The 6883-nt window shown below is 37.8% G+C and overlaps 1 long non-coding RNA gene across 1 annotated transcript; it reads left to right on the top strand.

Moving 5' to 3' along the window:
• Positions 1 to 928: 928 nt before the first annotated feature.
• On the top strand, positions 929 to 6137 carry LOC104528192 (uncharacterized). Its single transcript, XR_003766250.1, has 5 exons — positions 929 to 1127; positions 1560 to 1647; positions 2351 to 2553; positions 5097 to 5367; positions 6127 to 6137. It is a non-coding gene; the product is annotated as an uncharacterized LOC104528192 (long non-coding RNA).
• The last annotated feature ends 746 nt before the right edge of the window (positions 6138 to 6883 follow it).

The following is a 6883-nucleotide window of genomic DNA, read 5'->3' as shown; positions in this document are numbered from 1 at the left end:
AAGTTCTTCATATCCTTCCTTTAAGCTTAGCCTTATGTAATCCTCTGTTTTTTATAAATGCTGAAATGCTTTCTAGCAATTTTGTCTGACAATACCAACCAAGCTGTCAAAAGTACAGCTTGTTACCTGCAGACATTTCTGCTGAAAAATGCAGTGGACATGAGGCTTCTGATTAGAGCAGATTATTCATAGAATTTGCTCTAAGGGGAGAAAAATTGGGATGTTATCCTTAATGTTGGCTCCAGAGTTTGGACTGCAACAGCTGGGTTTGTCTGGAACTTGAATTTTCAAGAGCAGAAATGCTCTCATCTGGCATGTTAGGATTTTTGAAGCAACCTGCTTCTTGAAACCCCTTTACTTGGGATGCTGCTTTTGAGTATCACACTTTAGTGTTTCATTTTTGTAGTAAGTAGATTACGTGGTGCTCTAGAAGCAGATAACACCACTGCCTTTCTCTTTTGAGACATATGTTAAAATCTTGATTACATTACAGAGGAAATATCCTAGATCCTACTGTTTCCATTACAGGAATATTTATCTGCTATATGAAATCCCTACACAATTTGGTTTATGTTGCTGAGAGAACCTTGAGAGCTGAATTAATTTGCTCTTGCTTTTGAGGATAAAGGGATTTTTCTCATCACCTATCAAGAAATCTTTTTATTTGTTCATGTTTCTGATTTTACTTTAAAACATTAAATTGCAGTTAATCTATTGTTTTTTAGGGAAGTTGTATAGGAGAGTCCTGAGTTTAGTTTATAAGTGTGTTTCTTCAAAGTCTTAGTAATATTTGCAATGGAAACATTGCAGAGCTAATAGAACTAATTCTAAACTTGGGGAAGTCTGTTTAGATAGGGAAGGGGAACTGAACCAAAATGTTTTTTGGTCTTTGTTTTGTTTTTTTAACTACCTCTCTACAGCTTAAAGACTTACTGCAAGTTACAGAAGCCTTGTTTTTTCTGCAAGAGCTATTCCTCAGCCTACTGCGCTATCCTGTGTTTTGGAAAGTTCAGTTATCCCAGTTTTGTCTGCAACTGTTATGCTTCTGTGAAGTGTGTTTAAATGTAACAGGAGAATGCTCATCTTTGATCTCCTTAATAGAGGACAACTTTGAGCTCTTAAAAGAGGTAAGAGTTCATGAGGAAAAAAAATAAAGTAGTTGTATGAAATTTAAAAAATGTCATGTTTAAGGCAGTATTTAGAGACATTAATACATAGCATTAATCTGCAAGTGACCAGTGTTGTTTCTAAAGCTTCTGATTTTATTTTCTTCATTGAAGACCTTCAGAGGCAGCAAATTTAACTGCTTCTATATAGATCAGTCAACCTTTTAGTATGGGAGTTGGTTTAAACTGATATAAAATAGTTTGCACAAAGTAACAAATTAAAATGTTATAGTTATTTAGTTAAAATACTATTTTTACACTATTCATATCCTTTGTTGCATGTGCTGTGTCACTGTGTTTGCACTCACTGTGATTAATGAAGAAACTCCTTACAGAGTTTTGGTTATGGCCCATTTTTGCTGTTTAGTGCCACTGAAATATTTTTTCTTGCAGATATTTCCATCGGAACAGTGTATAATTGAGCTAGCACTTCTACTGCTACAAACTCCAGAAAGTCAGCAAAAATCTATCTTGAGTCTAGGTAAAGCTCTTCTTGTGAAAGAGGAATCCACATTCTTAAGACTGTGTCTTTGTTTCTTCACGTTTATGAAAATAAGCATTGCATTCCCCTGAAGATGGATTGGGTGGTGAAACATTTTTTTTATAAGCAGGGTTTTTACTGAATTTAAAAAGTAATATTCAACCTAATGGCAGTAAAGATAAATTTTCCTGCTACACTGATGTTTTCCATCAATTTTACTGTGTTCTAAACTCCCTTAATATTGGAACTTACCTGTTTGATTTTTTAGTCAACGATGGGATATTCTCAGCTGAGATTCATGCGTCCTGAATGGTTTCTGTTGATAGATCTTAAGAGCAGGCATGACAGTCATAGCAGCAGTTTGGTTGAGCTTTCGACTTAGCAGTTTTGTTTAGTGGAGTTATTCCAATAAAAGCAAAGGACTGTGCTACATTCCATGATTGTGTTTCTTGCTGCCATCAGGTACTTTACTATAACAACAGAAATGTATGGGTATCTTAATAGAACTGGGGTTTTACAAAAAAAAAAAAAATAATCTTTGTCACTTTAACTCCAGTGTGTACATACTGTAATGCTGGGAACTGTTACTTGGCTTGACCAGGGTATTTCCTAGAAGTGTTTGTGTCATGCCTAAAAGTACAAATTATGTTAGTTCTCTTTTCCCCTACATGATCTTTGTTTTTCCCCACCTTGTCTTAAATAGCCTACAAGCTCCTTTCCTGTTCAGAAACCCAAAACATCTCAACCACAGCCCTTACTTTGGTGATGCCTTTGCTACAGATCTTATCTTCTACAACAGTTGGGGACTGCCTATCAGTGGATGATTCTGGAGCTACCAGGCAGCAACTGGCTGTAAATCTTTTGGGAATATTACAGGAGGAAGGTGTGAAGGATAACAAGGAATTGGTAAAGTTCTAAGGTTTTTTCCTTCTTTTGGGGCAGATAAAGCATGCATTTTAACAATTTTGCTGCATTATGTGTAGCTGCTTGGAAAACACTCTACATGTGTGAGCTTCTTTGTGTAATACGTTGTATGGAAACACTAGAAAATATGTATAGTCCATAAAACTAGACTACTGGTAAAATGGAGGTATGTTTGTATGCTAGGTATTATTTTACTTGGGAGATGGGATTTTTTTTTTTTAATAGGGCTGTATAGATTAAAGAATTGACCTGCATTATTAATTAAGTAACAGGACTTAGTATAAAACTTACCATGGAACAGGCTGCCCAGGGAGGTTGTGGAGTCCCCTTCTCTGGAGACATTCAAACTCCACCTGGACGCCTTCCTGTGTGATCTCATTTAGGTTCCTGCTCTGGCAGGGGGATTGGACTAGATGATCTGTCAAGGTCCCTTCCAATCCCTAACATTCTGTGATTCTGTGAAGTATAAATACTTTGTCTCTTTCCGACTTGCTTATTCTACTCATCTGTATTCTCTTCATTACCATTGTATGTGACTGTTAGCTACCATTCTTTCTCCTCTGGCTGAAGAGATTTATGAAGCACATAAGTGTCACTTAAAAAAATTTCAGCTCATTATCCCGGATCTTTTTATCTATGCTGTTGTTTTTTGGTTTTACTTATTTAGTTACGTCCCATTTAGATGCCCTCCACACTTAGCTTAGCACTGTGTAAGGTAAGCTCCCTTTCTACTTTACACCCCCTCCTCAGTACCCTTGGGTGGGCCCATCTGGCCCCATAGACTTGTGAATGTCCAAGTGGCTGAGCAAGTCTCTAACCTGCTGGGTCGTGGGAGTTTCATTCTGCTCCTTGTCTCTGTCTTCTGGCTCAGGGGGCTGGGTACCCAGAGAACCCCTTGCATTACTATTAAAGACTGAGGCAAAGAAGGCATTAAGTACCTTGGCCTTGTCCTCGTCCTTTGTCACTATTGTTACCTCTGCATCCAGTAAAGGATGGAGATTCTCCTTGGCTTTCCTTTTGTTGTTAATATATTTATAGAAACATTTTTTGTTATCCTTCACAGAATTGGCCAACTTAAGTTCTAGTTGGGCTTTAGCCCTTCTCATTTTTTCTCTGAAAGACCTCACTTCATCCTTGTAGTCCTCCTGAGGTGCCTGCCCCTTCTTCCAAAGCTCATAGACCTTCCTCTTTTTTCTGAGATCCACCCAAAGGTCTTTGCTCAGACAGTCCTTCCCCTCAAAATTACGGATTTGCAGAGGTGTTTCTCTGTTGCTAATTGGTTCAGCCTGGGCTGGAGGTGGGTCTGCCTTGAAACTGCAGCGGACCAAACAAATCAAACACACTTTATCCAGAAATGACAATTTCATAATTGTATCCAGTAGAGATTTTTGGTTCCAAGTGATTTTGCCAGCCAGCCAGCTGGCATTATAGGTTGGTGAATTTTTCACATATAGCAATTGTAATGCATAATGAATAACCTAATTTTAATATTATTTTTAAAAGGTCTTCTAAAGTACAGGGGCATTCTATCGTCCATTAGCCAAAATAAATACATTGCATTGAACAGTGTGATTAAAATTAAATTCTATGGTTTTATGGAGAATAGCTTTTGCCATTCAAAATCTATTTTTCCCTGGTAATTTAAAGGTGAGTGGGCTCTGCCTTGCTGGAGTCCGAATCCCATTTTTAATGTTCATTTGGTGACCTCTTTTCAAATACTTTCTGGACCTGATTTTTATATAAATATTTTTCATCTAATTACTGCTTGCCAACTACTGTCTTGATAATGGAAAGACATTTCTGAAAACTTTGCATTTTTTAAGGAAACAAAGAATCAGTAGGAAAGAGCTGGTTTGTCTTGGATTAAGCTTTTTTGTTTTGATGAGAAACTTTGAACTTCCAGATTAATTTGCAGGAGCTTTAAAATACGTATACTTTTCCATATATAAAAAAAGAGTTAGGAGGATTCCTCATTTGTATTTTATTACTTTCCTGCTTCTATATGTTATCTTCCATGACTGCAGCTATAGAACATTTTGTTTCAAGAAGTGGAACAGTTAAACAAAAAATGTAAAGTGGAATTAACTTAAACTGTGGTGTTCTATTATATATTATCAAAAGTTAAAAGAATTTCCTTAAAATAATGTAGATTATACTTACACTTTTGTGATGCACCTGTTGTTGTCAGGAATTAAAACTTTTAACGTACTCCAGTTTTAATGTGTCAATTTTAGTCAGGAAGTAGCACTGCAGTTACCAGGAAGAACGGGCATGATGGATGCCAAATAAAGGGGCAGCTTCTGAAGAGGGAGTTAGCAACCCATTCAAACATCCTTAATGCAAGAATTTATATAAAGGATTGTAAAGAAATGTGTTGCAGTTTATTATTTACATTTATGGCATTGGGACCCTAGAAGCCAGATTTGTTTTGCTTGACAGGACTGGATTAGTTATGTTTTTTCTTTGTTCTTTCATGGTACCTTATTTGTTTGATTGAGAATTTTGTTTGTTTCACTTGTTCTCAGGTGTCCTGCAAACTCCTTTTTCCCATAACCAGCTCTTACACCTTATTGTATACAACCTGGAAGATCATAGAGCTCATGAAAGAGAAGTCTGCAGTTGCTAACTGGTTATCTTCAGTGAAATCACTGCTACCTGTTACACCTCAAGTCCCTGCCCATGTTTTTCTTCTACTGGCTTACCTACTGATACAAGAAAATGGAGACAGTCTTCGTGATGTACTCCAGGCTACTACGGAAATAGCCAAGGCTGATTGTTCTCAGGTGAAAACTTACTGTTAGTTGATTTTGTTACAGGAATTGGTCTAGATTCTTTAGCCTGAGAGAGGCGAGGCTGCCACAGCTTCATGACTCCTGGTCCTACAAGTGGCAGACTCTGTCTATTCCCAGTAGGTACAGGCATATGCAGCACACACATGCACCATATACATGTGCTTATATGTATACGTATCTGTAACACAGACAGACACAGCACTTACAAGAGCACAACACAAATCCTGCTTTCTGGCTGAGCAGGATGGATGTCTACTAGTGGAAATATATGTACAATGTATGGATTTGTATGATAGGTACAGAGTGGATCCCTCCAGCAATGCGGCATAGACAGTCAGTGTTTGCAGGATGTGATCCCTGGATCCCAGTCTCACCAGTTGCTGGCATCTGGACATACAAGCCCCTGAGGCCACAGCTCCTCTGCAGTTGCTAGTACAGACTGCCCCCCATCCTGCAAGGAGACATGCACTTACACACACACATCCCTGTGCACACCCCTGCACCCACTGTCTGGGACTCTCCTCGACCCTACATAGGCAGCTTGTGCTGTGGTCTCAACCTTAAACACACATATATATGCACATGCATGCATATGCTTCAAGCGTCACCTTTTGTGTACCACTTACAGCAAAATATGAGGTATGGCTCTGTTTTGGAGTGTTTTTTAGATGTTTAGGCTTAGAAAAAAAGACTGGTTTATTTGTTGATATTATCTAATAAGTATGAAAATACTACATGAGGAAGCTGAAAAGAGGTTACTAAGCCATTTCTGGTGACCTTGTAAATTATTCTCTGGGTTCTTTTGTGGTCACTGGAAGACTGCCAGGTCCTTTGTGATACCTGTATTCTTGCTTCTTAAAAATGTGTGCATAGTCTTTGTCTCCTTCAGTACTGAGTTCAAGCCAGAAATATGCAGCATGCTGATACTTAGCTACATAACCTGGAAAGATAAATGGGGATATCTGGAAACAGTAATAGGTAGGAGTCATTATACCAAAACAATCATATCTTACTTGTAAAGTAAAATGTAGGAAAGGGAGAAGTATTACTTCAAAACTCAGATGTGCCATAAAGACAAGCTTTATTTGCTTCAATTTTGTTTTTTTTTTTTAATTGTGTTCTGTCTCAGAGTTACTCAGACATACACAAGAGTATGAAAAAGATACAGCTTACAGGATATGTGCTTGATGACTTACAGTGCTGAGCACTGTCGTTCTGAGCCAAGGAAGCATTCCAGGATGTGCTTGCTGTTGAACATATACTGAAATGCTGTGCTAAACCAGGCTCGTTATACAGAGCTTTTGGAGATAACTGTATTTCTTAAACTGGAGAAGTTTTTAAATCAAGTGACAGCTTCATCTGTTGTGAATTGCTTGCTGTTAATCTTTTATGTCTCTTCTCATATCTCTTTCAGGCTAGCCATTTATTTTGTTGTTTTCTTGTATGGTTGTGTTTCATAATGCACTCACATTGATGCAGATTTGGGAGCATGTGATTTCTTTAAATTTTTTTTCTTGATT

Source organism: Antrostomus carolinensis, unplaced genomic scaffold, assembly GCF_000700745.2.
Source record: "Antrostomus carolinensis isolate BGI_N321 unplaced genomic scaffold, ASM70074v2 scaffold12827, whole genome shotgun sequence".
Taxonomy (NCBI): Eukaryota; Metazoa; Chordata; class Aves; order Caprimulgiformes; family Caprimulgidae; genus Antrostomus; species Antrostomus carolinensis.
Note: the sequence above shows the minus strand (reverse complement) of the source record. Positions and strands in the feature narration are given on the sequence as shown.